Below are 15,342 nucleotides of genomic sequence, written 5' to 3' on the forward strand. Positions count from 1 at the left end.
CCCCTCTGGCCCACGGGACTCCCATGGGGACCCCCTTCTAGCCAACGGGACTCCCATGGGGATGGAAGGCTTTGGAAGCAGGGTTCGTCCATATAATATAATGGACACGTCAGCCTTAGTAAAAGAGGGGGTTTATAAGTTAATTACCTGAACAGAAAACAAAAAAAGGGTTCCACCAAAGAGATTCCACAAGGAAAACAGCAGCGCAAACACAAAAGAAACTCTGGAATTGATGATCCTGTCAGAAGTAATTGCTGCTTTTTATGGGGACGGGCGGGGATGGAGGTAATTCCTTGCAGGGATGGGTGGGGACGGAGAGGATCCTGACAGGGAAGGGTGGGGACCGAGAGGATCCTGGCGGGGATGGGTGGGATTTCTCTTCCTGTGCAACTCTCTACTCTGAAACCTAATTGAAAAATGGATTAGTTCAATAAAATGGTATTTTCTTATTTCTCGTTATTTGTTTTATTTATATTTGTTAATTTGTAAAGTGGTGATTGTTATGTATCACCTTTTTCAAATTTACATCTACTGTCTTTATATTTTGCACAGTATTAGGGGACATGTGTCACTGTTTCTGTGGTGTTGCATTGTATATAGTCTGGTTTCTTGGCAGTTCAATTTTTTTTGTCTACATATTTCTATTTTTAGTTTGTGATTATTCCATATTGGGCAAGTGTGTATGAAAAGGACATGGTTTTCTTTTAGCATTGACTGTACAGGATGGCTTGTTTAGTTTTACAATGTGTTTGTTGGTGTTCTAGTGCTCACTGCAGTGTTTAAGATGCTTCCTTTTCCTAGGTGCATCCTTATTGTGTGACTCATGGATTATTACTAAAAATAACTTTTTTTTATATTGAGGAGGGGGTTGTTAAAAAGTCATATCATATATATACTATCATATATATCATATATATACTAGGTACGCCACTAGATTTAATGACCCTATTCTAACCACCAATTTCCGCAACCCGCCTCACCCAGCTACTTTTTCATGCCACCTGGCTGGAAAAAAATTCTGGGGAGAACACTCAGTTCAGTATAAAACCATAACTATTCGAGGCTTGTGCGGATGGGATCTGACAGTTTGCAGGGCGGGGACAGGGCACGAACGGGGACTGAGCTCGCAGGGAAGGGGCAGGAACAGTGATAAATTTTTTCCCTTTGTCATTCTCTACACTCCACCTAAAGGCCCCCCCCCCCAAGCTAGGCCAAAGCAGGCCCAGCCTCCCCAGAAACAGGCCTGGTAGTCAAGTAGAGACCCAATCTGCCCCCATATCTTTTTGCAGGAGGCTGGAGACCAACTTAAAGGCGCCATCATCTTCAAAATGGCAGCACCACACACACAGCACCCTGGGATGAGGCTTAAGTACCATATAAGAGATGCACTAGGCAAGGCAAGTTGCTACCATTTTGAAGATGACAGCAAATAGAGGCAAACACAAGCAGGCACCAGTCCAACTTCCTACAGAAAGGTATGGGGGAGGGTCTCTACTCCACCACCAAGCCTGCCTAGGCCTAGCTGAGAGACTTACAGGTGGACTGGGATGAGCTAGGCAGCACTGGGACTACCAGGCATTTTGGACAGGGGAAAGAGGTAAGGGTGATGGACCACAAGACCAATAAGGTTCGGTTGGTTTGTTTTTTTTACATTAGGATAGGCATTTTTTTTTTCTAATGTCAAATTTTCTGCCAGTGGAATCCAAAGAAAGGTGCCAAAAAAAAAAAAAAATCAACAGCAGGATAGAAGACGGAATGAAGAGTGGATCCCAGGTGTAATAAAACTAGCTCTTTATTTCAAACAATCCTAAAAGTTTGAAAAAAGAATTACTTTTATTACACCTGGGATCTGTTCATTCTGTCAACTTTTCTGCCAGTGCCTGAGCCAATCACTGCTTAAGCACTTGACATTTTGTGCACTGAGCTGCTGATTTGCCATGATTTTAATGAGGCATGAATTAGCATGCTCATTATTTAGAGCATGCCACAACAATTTTTCCAGTGCTAGATTCACGGTAGTTTTCCTCTACCACAAATCTTTGAGCATCGAACACTTTGTGATTAACATATCTATGTTATATAGATGGTTTTTGTTACAATCAGTTCCATATTTCAGTGTCAAGTGCCTGCATTAGAAGTCATCCTATATAATAAAAGGCTAACTCGCACATGCGCACTCCTATTTGCGTGTTCCGTGCGCTGTAGGTCTGTGGCCGCAGGAGTGCGCATGCGCAAGTCCCCAGTCTTACTTCTCTCTGACTACGGACCCACAAAGCCACAGCCGCGGCTCCTCTCTCATCTTCCGACGCAACTGCAGCGCATGAGAGGAGCCGCGGGGGCGCCTTTTAAAACGGCTCCCTTCTCCGAGTGCCCAGCCCCTCCTCCTTTTTTTGCGATCCATCGAGCGGCTCCCCAGCCTTCTTCCACCACCTACTGAGCCAGGCCCTGCCTCCCCGGTTCCAATCGACACGGCGCCGCCAGACCCGGACAGCTTCAAATAGGAGGAAATAACATTAGGGCCCAATACTCACAGACCCGCGAGCAGGGTTGCCATGGAAACCCAGCCGCCATAACAAGACAGCAAGACCGGTCCTGGAAGAGAAAGGGAAAGCGAGGCAGAAAATGGGTGAGAACAGGAAAACAAAACAGTGAGAGGGGGCAAAAGGGGAAGGGGAGGAAGAGTGGGAGAAACCCCGGCCAAAACCAAAAATAAAAACAACCACTGCCACAGAGAGGGAAAGGGACGCTTCCATTTGGGCCAGGGAAGGGTGGGGCTTCTCGGTGGATTAATAGGCTCCAGGGACATGGGAGAAAAGAGGGCTGGAAGCTGAAAGGAAAAAGATGGGAGAAGAGGGCTGGGGGGGGCTAAAAAATGAGTTTGGAGCTGGGGCTGAAAATAGGGGACATGTGAAGGTAGGAGGCTTTAACAGGCTTAAACACTAGAGGGGATCAGGAGTGACATGCACAGCAGGGGCTTAGAGGGCAAGAGAGCTGCAGTTGGAGAGACTGAGGAAGGGAATGTTCAGATAAAGAACAGAGACTGAAGAAGGAATAAAATTAAATTAAAAAAAAGAGACACCTACAGGGAAACACAGGATCAGGAGCATACAGAGAAAACAGAAGTTTGAAGGAATCAGGAACATATACAAAAAGGAGAGCAGAGATCCCTGCAAGAAGAGAAAAAGAGCAAAGAGACTGGGGATGAGAAAGAGAGCAGAGATGCTTGCAGGGAGAAAAAGCTAAGCAGTAATGTTACAGCTTGAGAGTGCAGACTGAGGAAGAAAGCAGAGACAGCGCTACACAGGGAAATGGAGGGAGGAAAGAGACAGAAAGAAAAAGACAGACAGACATATATTCTAGCACCCGTTAATGTAACGGGCTTAACGACTAGTAAGAACATAATAGCCTTACTGGGTCAGATCAATGATTCATCAAGCCCAGTAGCCTGTTCTCACGGTGGCCAATCCAGGTCACTAATATCTGGCCAAAACCCAAGGAGTAGCAATACTCCATGCAACTGGTTCAGGGTAAGCAGTGGCTTTCCCCGTGTCTTTCTCAATAACAAACTATGGACTTTTCCTCCAGGATCTTGTCCAAACCTCTCTTAAAACCAGCTATGCTACCCACTCTTACCACAACCTCTCACTATGCGTTGCAGAGCTTAACTATTCTCCGAGTGAAAAAAAATTTCCTTATTGGTTTTAAAAGTATTTCCCTATAACTTCGAGTGTCTCCTAGTCTTTGTCATTTTTGACAGAGTGAAAAATCGATCCACTTGTACCCATTCTACTCCACTCAGGATTTTGATGACTTCAATCTCCCCACAGCCCTCTCTTTTCCAAGCTGAAGAGCCCTAACCGTTTTAGTCTTTTCTCATACAAGAGGGGTTCCATCCCCTTTATCATCTTGGTCACTCTTCTTTGAACCTTTTCTAGCACCACTATATCTTTCTTGAGATTAGGAGACCAGAATTTAACGCTATACTCCAGATGAGATCGCACCATGGAGCGATACAGGGGCATTATAACATTCTTAGTCTTGTTAACCATCCCTTTTTTAATAATTCCTAGCATCCCGTTTGCTTTTTGGGCCACCACCGCACATTGAAGTCAATAATGATCTGAATGGATTTAAAACACAAATAACTGATTGGATGTTAGGTAATCTTCACAGTCATGGTACATGGGCTTGCCATACTGGAGCTCATGCACATCTGTGAAGCATAAAGCTATGCCATCAGTAGTTTCACTACCAGCCGGGCCTCCCAGGCGGACAGGTTTCAGTGGAGATGTCAGACTAATGATGTACCACCCACTTGGGCAGCAGATGGGCAGTGTTAGAGGCAGAGGATCACATTCGATGCGACAATGGCAACATCAAATTTATACTGCGCAGAAGAAAGGCCCGGCAATCTACTTCTGTATTCTGCCACAAAAACTTAAAGATTTTCATCAAGTGGTTTGGACTCGAACATGAGTTGATAGCACCTAACAAAAACAATCTTTACATGGAATTCACAGTCACTTATATTTTAAACTATTCAGATCATTGTTGACTCCTAATGTTTAGTTTATTTAAAATTTGTTATACCACTTATCGTACTTCTAAGCAGTATACAGAAGAGGAATTACAAACTAATAATATTAAACTATACCGACAAGACATTACAGACATATAACTCAAAACAGGGAACTATGTCAAGTTCGAGTCTCTCTTCTCAGTTTCCACCATCTTTTGGGTGTTTGTTTTACATAGATATATGGTCTTTTTTATCATAATAAACTTTATATTTCAACAGTTCTTATGCAAAGGTTTCACTATTCATTTTTACTGGTCCACCCTTAGTTCCTTGTCTTTTGACATTCCTTTCATAAGAGACCTTTCTTTCTCTCTAAAAATTATATACCGCATAAAATTACATGCATTCATATTTAAGAAATGCTAAACGTTTCAATTCTTATTTAAACATCTATGAGTTTACGATACAGTTTTAACTGTTTTACAATGACATTGTTATTCTGCTAATGAAATGTAAGTTTCTGTACCTAAGAATGTTGCTTTTAACGAAACATGAGACCAGGAAAGAGAATGAGAAACTTATATGTATCCCTATAATGCAGTCAGATAATCCAGGTGGTTTATTGAAAGTTTCTATATGGCTACTAATGACTGGGAGGTCAGTTCAAAGCAGTTACATGAGCTTCTGAAATGGTGTTTTCTGACATCATTTTCAATACAGTCATAATTATACCATAATCAATCAAACTATATATAAGAGAGAGAATTGGGAAGGGGTATAACGCGGACCTCGCGGATCTAAATCCGCACATCCTTAAAAATCTGAGGTCCGTGCCACTTGTAGTTAGTTTCTGGCTCTGACAGACCTTGATGACAATTTAGCGCTGGCAGATCTGTCTCAGCATAGGGAGGGAAAAGTATTAGGATCCGTCAGCACTAAAATGTCATCGAGGTGTCAGAGCCAGAGACTAGTGCTGGAGCGGTTCTAAAACAAATCCTTTAAACCGGTTTCCTGCAGCCCCAGTAAATTTAAAAATCTGAGGTCCGCGGCTCCAACAGATCTCGATGACATTTTAGCGCTGACGGATCCTAATACTTTTCCCTCCCTATGCTGAGATGGATCCGTCAGCGCTGACGGATTTTAGCGCTGACGGATCCTAATACTTTTCCCTCCCTATGCTGAGATGGATCCGTCAGCGCTAAATTATCATCGAGGTCTGTCAGATCCAGAAACTAACTACAAGTGGCACGGACCTCAGTTTTTTAAGGACGTGCGGTTTTAGGTCTGTCAGGTCCGTGAGGTCCGCGTTTTACCCCTTCCCGAGAGAATCAGACATACGAGACTCTACTGTACAACTAGCTAATAGATGTCACTGTCAATAGACTTTAAAGGATATATTTTAGAGTTTCATCACAGGGTGCCACTGACCCGAGGCAACAGGCATTGTCATGCTTCTCCATCACTGGGTGACATACCAGTACCAGCCCACATAGTTCATGGTTAGGTATCACCCTACACAGCTCTATAGTTCAATCACCCAAAAAGTTTCAGAGTATACCACAAAGAAAACGAAATACAAATCTGAATCAATAACAGCTAGTCCATCACGGATAGAGGTATAGCAACGGGGGGGGGGGAGGGGGGTCACAAAGGGGAAAGCCTGCAGAGAATCCCTGATGTTTGTGATGCAACTTTATTTACATGCATAGTATACACCACCCAGCTGTGATCAGCAAATGGGAGTTAATAAACCCATAATTAATCAAAATAGTGGGAAAATACTACATAAAATTAACATTCATATATAAGCATAACTATCCACACAATGCCATTAGATATTTCTAACTACTCAAAATATATATATATTTAATATTGATATTAATGTGCTCCAACCCCTCTGGGCATATGGGTTCTTTTTTGTGTATACGCCTGTCCGTGTTTGTTTCTATTCTGTGACCAGGAGAGGATTAAAGAGGCATCAGGAGTAATTCCCTAAGTGCTATATATACACAGTCTATCATCACCATCATCTCTGGCCGCAGATGCAGGAACTCCCTCTGCCACGGAAGTGTTTTATTTCTCTAGGCCCATCCCCCCCCCCCCCAATACCAAATTTAGTCTTAGTTGTGGAAGAGTTATTTCGCTGCCAGACATTGTCGACCCTTTCGGCTTCGTTTCTGTCTTTATCGGGGCCGGAAAGATTTAAAAAATAAAAAATAACCCCGTTCAGCCTGTGACCGAGGGGCGAACAAACCCCCCCCCCCCAACTCATTTCCTTCCGCGCTCTCTCTCTCCCTTTTCACTCATTCACGCGCACACATAACGATTTTAGGCGTCTCGAGAGCGAGATGTCACGCCTCCCCCCCCCCCCCGCCACGGAGTGGGGGGGGGCACAAACGAAAGGTCAAAGTCAGGAGCAGCTTGTGGAGAGCGAGAGAGCGCGCGAGTGTCCTACGTCACGCTACAAACGGTGAGAGACGGCGGGGGGAGGGGCGCACTGCTTTTCTACCCCGTCACCCCTTCCCCAATAATTTAAAAAAAAAAAAAAACAAAAAAAAGGGCATAAGCGACGAAGCACCGGCGACGTTACCACAAACTCAAGTTTTCCTGAGACAAGAAGCGCCTCTATTCCCCCCCTCCGTCGCCCAAAATGCACAGAAACCGGGCGGAGGGCGCGCAAAATGTCCTCGCGCCGTTTCTGTTTGCGCGGGGGCGCCGTCTCTTCCTCCTCCCCCCCCTCCCCAACACCCGGACCCTCGGCTTAGTCTGCGCCGCCGCTTCCCCTTGCAGCGGCGGCTTCCGAGAAGCCCGCCCGGCGGAGGGAGAGCGGCGGCGAGGCGGCCGGGGCCGCTGGCTAACATGGCGGCGCAGGGGCAGAGCGGCTGCAGGTTTGAATTACCGTGTTGGGGCGAGTTCTCGTGTTGTTTGTGGCGGAGCTGCGATAATGGCGTCCTTCCTCGCGAGACGAGCCGCGCTTCCCCCTCGGCCGCGCTCGTCTGGGCCGGGCCTGGCGCGTGGCTGCAGCGCGAGAGAGCGCCCGCGGGAGCCCCCTGCAGGCGCAGCGCCGCCACGGCACAAAATGGCGGCGCGCTCTGATCTCCAAAAAAAAGGGAAGAATGCTGCGCGTAGAAATAAAACCCCGCGAAGCCCAAGGTGACAAATAGGCGCCAACTGGCTGGACTAGGGCAACGGCGGTAAAACGAAGTTCTCTGCTCCGACAAATACCCCCTCCGGATCCGCCATAACGGGCCAGGCTGTGCTGCTGATTAAATAAACTGTTCCTCTACTATTCTCCGCCAATTATTAATTATCCCCCCAAAGAGCCGTCAGAATAGAACCGGTTTTCACTTTCATGATCACAATGCTTTTGTTTCGTACAAAACCAGAAATATAGCCGCTGCAGTGTGGACAGAACTGGGCTTTGCTAAGCGTGTTGTGTGATGTCTCTCGCTCCTTCGGGATCTACATGCAAAGCTTGCATCTTTCCTGGTATGACTTACTGAGTGCACTGGCTCTGCTACATCTATCTTCATTTGGGAATTTGGTTTCCAGGATTATAAGAAAAGCCTTGCTGAATCACACCAAGACCTCTCTAGCCCACGATCCCATTTGCAACAGTGGCCAGTGTGGATCACCCAGCGAGATCTCAAAAAGCATAGTTTGTTTCAAAGGAAAAAAAAACAGAAGGAGGCTAAAGCAGAAAGCTACCCTATGCTACAGCACACTCTCAAGGAGCAGTTTACCTGCTTGTTAAAGGCTAGCATGTATGCATAGCATGCTAAAGAGCTGATTAGCAACCATTTAGCATGCAGGGTTATTCACTGATATTGACCACTGGAGCTGAGTGCCAGAAACCTACTGTCATTTCTGAGGCTGATGCAGTTGGCATCAGGCCCCCTATCTCCTTCCCCTTTTCCCCATAGCACAGGGGTGTCCAATGTCGGTCCTCGAGGGCCGCAATCCAGTCGGGTTTTCAGGATTTCCCCAATGAATATGCATGAGATCTATTTGCATGCACTGCTTTCATTGTATGCTAATAGATCTCATACATATTCATTGGGGAAATCCTGAAAACCCGACTGGATTGCGGCCCTCGAGGACCGACATTGGACACCCCTGCCATAGCAGCACCATCCCTTCTTCTGAAATGACCAGACCTAAACCAATATACTGTAGTTCCTCCCACATATACACACCTAGCAATCTATATATATAAAATCAGAGGTAGGTATGTGTGTGTATGTGCCGCGATCACGCAAAAACGGCTTGACCGATTTGAACGAAACTTGGTATGCAGATCCCTCACTACCTGGGATGATATGTTCTGGAGGTCTCACGGCCCACCTGCACATGTGGGCGGAGCTACAAACATAAAATCAGATGTCACCCATTCATGTCAATGGAAAAAATGTAAAAAGCTGCCATTCTCACAGTAATTCAAAAACGGCTTGACCGATTTGAACGAAACTTGGTATGCAGATCCCTCACTACCTGGGATGATATGTTCTGGGGGTCTCGCGGCCCACAACTCTATGTTGCTTGCTCAAGGCTGGGTTCACCCAAGAATTTATATGTTCTTGCTCCAGGAGGTAAAACTAAAAATGTTGTTTATAATCACGGTTTGCGTTAGTTGTATTGTATTCATTTTGTCAAATATTTCACATTATAATTTGAATATTGTACTTTTTATTAAGCTGTAAAAAATAATTTCATTCACCACTATAAAGTATCTTTATTTGAATCCATTTACAGTGTTATTGCTATAATTAAATACCCATGCAACGCCGGGGCATCAGCTAGTATATATATATATTTTTTTTTAAGTTTACCCCTTGGCACCCCCAACATGATTGACTCCACCCCTTGGTAAAAACTTTCCCTGGATGACTAGTGTAATGGACAGGCATCCAAAGTCTCTCCCAGATAACTAGCCATATGCACCTAGAGCAGTGGTTCCCAACCCTGTCCTGGAGGACCACCAGCCAGTCAGGTTTTCAGGATAGCCCTAATGAATATGCATAGGGCAGATTTGCATGCCTGTCACCTCTATTATATGCAAATCGCTCATGCATATTCTTTAAGGCTATCTTGAAAACCCAACTGGCTGGTGGTCCTCCAGGACAGGGATGGGAACCACTGGCCTAGAGGGTCAAGTGGCTTCTTTTGACGCTACAGGCACCCTGGCGAGAAGGCCAAAGAAAAGCAAGAGTATGAGCAATGGTGCAGCAGTTGCTGCATATCCAGACAATAGAAGAAGTCCTGGATGCTGAATCATATTTGGGTAGATACTCTATATCAGGGATCTCAAAGTCCCTCCTTGGCTACAATCCAGTCGGGTTTTCAGGATTTCCCCAATGAATATGCATTGAAAGCAGTGCATGCACATAGATCTCATGCATATTCATTGGGGAAATCCTGAAAACCCGACTGGATTGCAGCCCTTAAGGAGGGACTTTTGAGACCCCTGCTCTATATACTTTATCATGCCAGAGAAAGATTTGGACGACTGGAGACCAATTCCAGAATTGGCCTCTTCGGTCAATGCAGCCTTAAATGTGCCCAAGTTCCATATGGAGACGGAGATCAGTTATTGCCTCGGTTGCTCCAGGGGAATATCTAGCCTCTCTGAATCTGACAGAGGCTTACTTGTCATGGACATGGAAGTGTTATCCAGCTAGCACATTCTGATTAGTGCACACTAACTGGATAATGCAGACTTAATGCTGGAGCATTTGGCACCTTCTTAGGGTCGGACATGACTGAATAGATAGCAGTAGTAGTAAATAGAAGAGTCCCTTATTAGCATGCACTAGCAGGTGCAGTTTTGGGCAAGGAACAAATACGATGGGTGTTCAATCATTTATCTACTTGAAAGAAAGTAGCAAGCATGTTGAAATAAGTCTGCATGTTGTGTCAAGGTTACCGTATTTTCGCGGATATAACGCGCGCGTTATACGCGTTTTTACCTACCGCGCATACCCCTCGCGCGTTATATGCCTGAGCGCGGTATACAAAAGTTTTTAAACATAGTTCCCACCCCGCCCGACGCCCGATTCACCCCCCCAGCAGGACCGCTCGCACCCCCACCCCGAACGACCGCTCGCACGCGCTCCCACCCGCACCCACGATCGGAGCAAGAGGGAGCCTAAGCCCTCTTGCCCGGCCGACTCCCCGACGTCCGATACATCCCCCCCCCCCGGCAGGACCACTCGCACCCCCACCCCGAAGGACCGCCGACTTCCCGACAATATCGGGCCAGAAGGGAGCCCAAATCCTCCTGGCCACGGCGACCCCCTAACCCCACCCCGCACTACATTACGGGCAGGAGGGATCCCAGGCCCTCCTGCCCTCGACGCAAACCCCCCTCCCCCCCCAACGACCGCCCCCCCCCAAGAACCTCCGACCGCCCCCCCAGCCGACCCGCGACCCCCCTGGCCAACCCCCCCACCCCCCTTCCCCGTACCTTTGGTAGTTGGCCGGACAGACGGGAGCCAAACCCGCCTGTCCGGCAGGCAGCCAACGAAGGAATGAGGCCGGATTGGCCCATCCGTCCTAAAGCTCCGCCTACTGGTGGGGCCTAAGGCGCGTGGGCCAATCAGAATAGGCCCTGGAGCCTTAGGTCCCACCTGGGGGCGCGGCCTGAGGCACATGGTCGGGTTGGGCCCATGTGCCTCAGGCCGCGCCCCCAGGTGGGACCTAAGGCTCCAGGGCCTATTCTGATTGGCCCACGCGCCTTAGGCCCCACCAGTAGGCGGAGCTTTAGGACGGATGGGCCAATCCGGCCTCATTCCGTCGTTGGCTGCCTGCCGGACAGGCGGGTTTGGCTCCCGTCTGTCCGGCCAACTACCAAAGGTACGGGGAAGGGGGGTGGGGGGGTCGTGAGGGTCGGCCAGGGGGGTCGCGGGTCGGCTGGGGGGGCGGTCGGAGGTTCTTGGGGGGGGCGGTCGTTTGGGGGGAGGGGGGTTTGCGTCGAGGGCAGGAGGGCCTGGGATCCCTCCTGCCCGTAATGTAGTGCGGGGTGGGGTTAGGGGGTCGCCGTGGCCAGGAGGGTTTGGGCTCCCTTCTGGCCCAACTATACAAAGGTACGGGAAAGGCGGGTGGGGGTGTCGTGGGGGTCGGCCAGGGGGGTCGCGGGTCGGCTGGGGGACGGGCGGAGGTTCTTGGGGGGGGGCGGTCGTTGGGGGGAGGGGGTTTGCGTCGAGGGCAGGAGGGCCTGGGATCCCTCCTGCCCGTAATGTAGTGCGGGGTGGGGTTAGGGGGTCGCCGTGGCCAGGAGGGTTTGGGCTCCCTCCTGGCCCGATATTGTTGGGGAGTCGGCGGTCCTTCGGGGTGGGGGTGCGAGTGGTCCTGCCGGGGGGGGATGTATCGGACGTCGGGAGGGGGCATCAGGCTTTCAGGATGGGGACAGACCTTCAAGGGGGGACAGGACTTCAAGGGGGGACAGTGCACGGAAAGTCAGGGGGGGTGAACGGAGAGTCGGGACAGCGCACGGAAAGTCAGGGCAGTGCACGGAAGTCAGGGGGGGTGAACGGAGAGTCGGGACAGCGCACGGAAAGTCAGGGCGGGCGAAAGGAGCGTCGGGCATCATGCGCGGTATACCCGTGAGCGCGGTATACAAAAGTTTTTGTACATATCATCGTGATTTCTGCGCGCTATACCCGTGTGCGCGTTTTACACGGGTGCGCGTTATATCCGCGAAAATACGGTACTCATGCACAGTTGCAGCTCAGTGCGAGTCTTAATATTCCAAGAGGCAGGATGTCAGGAGAGTCCTCGTGCAAATCAAATAAGAAACTACTAGGTTTGGAGCACCGTTCACTGATAAAATTTCTCACCAAAGAAGGGGAAAAGCCAAAGGAGATCCATGAACACATGGCTGCAGTTGATGGTGAGGATTTAATTTTGTCAAACAAACAAATTAAGGTTTCCTAAATAGCTGAAGAAATCTGCATCTTGGCAGGTACAGTTTGTAAAATAATTCATGAAAAGTTGGGCATGCCCAAGGTTAGTGCAAGATGGGTTCCAAGAATGCTGATGCCATGTCAGAAGGCCACAAGGCTCTAGTGCTGTCAGGAGAACTTGGAGATGTTCGGTGAAGACCAAGAAAATTTGTTTCATCATTTGGTGACTGGAGATGAGACTTGAGTCTATCACAGAGAGCCTGAGTCCAAAATGGAGTTAATTCAGTGGAAGCACAAGTCATCCCCCACCCACAAAAAAGTTCAAGACAAAAAAAATCTGTAGGCAACTATCTTCAGGGATGATGAAGAACTTTTGTTTCTGCAGTTCATGCCACACAAGACAACCTTAACTATGCCAACACAATGATTACTTTGCAGGAGTCAATCAAGGAGAAAAGATGAGGAAAATTCACAGCAGGCGTGCTGCTGCTTCACAACAAAGTGCCAGTGTACATGTCATGGCAATCACAGGCTGCCATCTGAGTATACGGGTTTAAGCAGCTGAACCATCCATCCTACAGTCCTGACCTGGCTCCCTTGAATTATTTCCTGATCCAAATTTTGAAGTAATCTCTCCATGGACAGCTATTTTCAAATGATGAAAACGTCAAGGAAGCTATGACATTCTGGTTTGAAGGTCAAACAGAATTATTTTCAAAGGGGTTAAAGTCATTTCAGGAAAAGTGGATGAAGTGATACTGAAAAATAAAAATTTGTTTTAAAACTGTTTTCTTCCTACTGAGGTAGATAAATTATTGAAGGGCCCTCATATAACATGCACAGCTTTTTGTATTCATTACATAGAAAGCATAACAAAAAATGAACAGGAATTTAAAAAAGAAACAATTATAGGCACAAATACATAAATATGAAACATAAGATAATTCAAAGAAGAAATATATACTATGAATATTTCATAATGTTTTCATAAAAAAATAAAGCAAAATTGATTACATAGAAATAGCCAAAAAGGCTGCAGAAAATTTTTTTGCAATTGCTTCCTAAACTTAAAGGGCCTCTTTTTTTTATTCCTTTAGTATCCTGTTCTCCCCAAAGAGCTCAGAACAAGTTAACATATATAATATACAGTTAGCAGATTACAATTTGCCATAGTTGCAGTACAAGTTTTTTTAATACCAGTTTTTATCCTAACTCGAACCGAACCGACTGCTTTGCTCACAAGAAGAAAAACAATTAGGCGCTCCCTCGGAACATGCCCTCTGGCTTGAGAACGCCCGAGAAAGATCTTACTCTTCACTACATACCATGCATCTGGAATGAACTACTTACATAAGATTGTTAGAATGTCTACTGAACTTCAGGAAGGCAATAAAAACTCACCCTCTATGAAAGTACACCAGCCCAAATTCCCCAGACCTTCTGACAAAGAGTTCAACTCTCCACTGTCTCGAGTCTCAAATGTTTATGTGTTTCAATCTATGTCTCACCATGCCATGTTTTGTCATCCTAATGTTCTACCACTCCCTGTCATGCTGTTCGCCCTTCTTGGCCTACTATATTTTACTATTCTCCTTGACTCCAACCATATCTCTTAGGTGGTATCTTCCTCATTTTACTACCTGCGACAACTCAAAAAAATAAGGAATAATAATAATTTTATTTTTATATACCGCCAAAGCCGTGATAGTTTGAGGCGGTTTACAACAAGAGGTGCTGGACAATCAGAAAAGTGGTTACAATACAAAGTCATCAAATATAAGGTACAGGATGGGAGTAATGAAATACTATAAGATTCTTAGGTTACAATAGATTAAACAAACTACTTTTCTGAGTCTGACTTCACCCAACTACTCTACATATTATTTACCATTCTATGTTGGCCCTGCTATAATCTCTCAAACCATGTTTGCCACACAATGTTTGCTCTTCCATGTCTTCCATGTCTTTCGTCATGCATGCTTGCCTGTTTTTGCTAGTTATGGCATACTATGTTAGCCATGCTTTGTAATACTATATTTATCGTGCTATGTTTTACTGAACTATGCTCGCCATGCTATGTCTCACCATACCATATTTTGTCATATAATTTTACCATGCTTTGTAAACTTTGTTTTACCATCTTTGTCAGATTTGCCCCAGGTACATTAGATAGATTGTGAGCCTGCTGGGACAGATGGAAAAATGCTTGAGTACCTGAATAAATTCATGTAAACCATTCTGAGCTCCCCTGGGAGAACAATATAGAAAAGTGAATGAATAAATAAATAAACATACAAGGGATTTAATACCAATATGCATGATATACAGTTTTTACAGGTTACAGTTTGCCATAGTTACAGTGCAAGGTTTTTCAATACAAGTTTTGTCCTAACTCAACACATACCAGGGATCTAATACCAATATACAGTTTACTGGTTAAATTTGCCATAGTTCAATATTTATCAATACAAGTTTATATCCTAATGTAACACTTACTCTGTTGTACCATTTTTTTCTCTACCACCTAATTTTATCTGATTGTAACATTGTACCATTTTCGCTGATTGTCCAGCCCTTCTTCGTTGTAAACCGCCTCGAACTACTATGGCTTTGGCGGTATATAAGAAATAAAATTATTATTATTATTAGTACCAATATACATTTCTTTGTAATCGATTGGTTGTAGGCAGGGCAGTTAGGTTCCTGAGAAAATAAAGAGTCATGGGATAGGTGGCAAAGTTCAGTCGTGGATTAGGAATTGGTTATCGGATAGAAAACAGAGGGTAGGGTTAAATGAGTCTCTGTTAGGGTTTAATACTGTGTCTGAATTCTAGAGGGCCTTGGATAGGCACATGGGTTCTCTCGGAGAGAGAAAGAGATAATGGTTACTGCGGATGGGCGGACTAAGATGGACCATTTGGC

At 46.2% G+C, this 15,342-nt stretch overlaps 1 protein-coding gene across 3 annotated transcripts in view; it reads right to left on the bottom strand.

The window, feature by feature from the left end:
* BANP (BTG3 associated nuclear protein) overlaps nt 1-8,044 on the bottom strand; it is a 607,582-nt gene extending 599,538 nt beyond the window's left edge. For 2 of the 3 annotated variants that reach the window (XM_033941785.1, XM_033941784.1), the window contains exon 1: nt 7,419-8,044. The gene's annotated coding sequence lies outside the window, so the exon portion shown is untranslated. The remainder of the gene's footprint in view (nt 1-7,418) is intronic. The other variant, XM_033941783.1, reaches the window with a different exon arrangement.
* Nucleotides 8,045-15,342: the final 7,298 nt, after the last annotated feature.

Source organism: Geotrypetes seraphini, chromosome 4 (genome assembly GCF_902459505.1).
Source record: "Geotrypetes seraphini chromosome 4, aGeoSer1.1, whole genome shotgun sequence".
Lineage (NCBI taxonomy): Eukaryota > Metazoa > Chordata > Amphibia > Gymnophiona > Dermophiidae > Geotrypetes > Geotrypetes seraphini.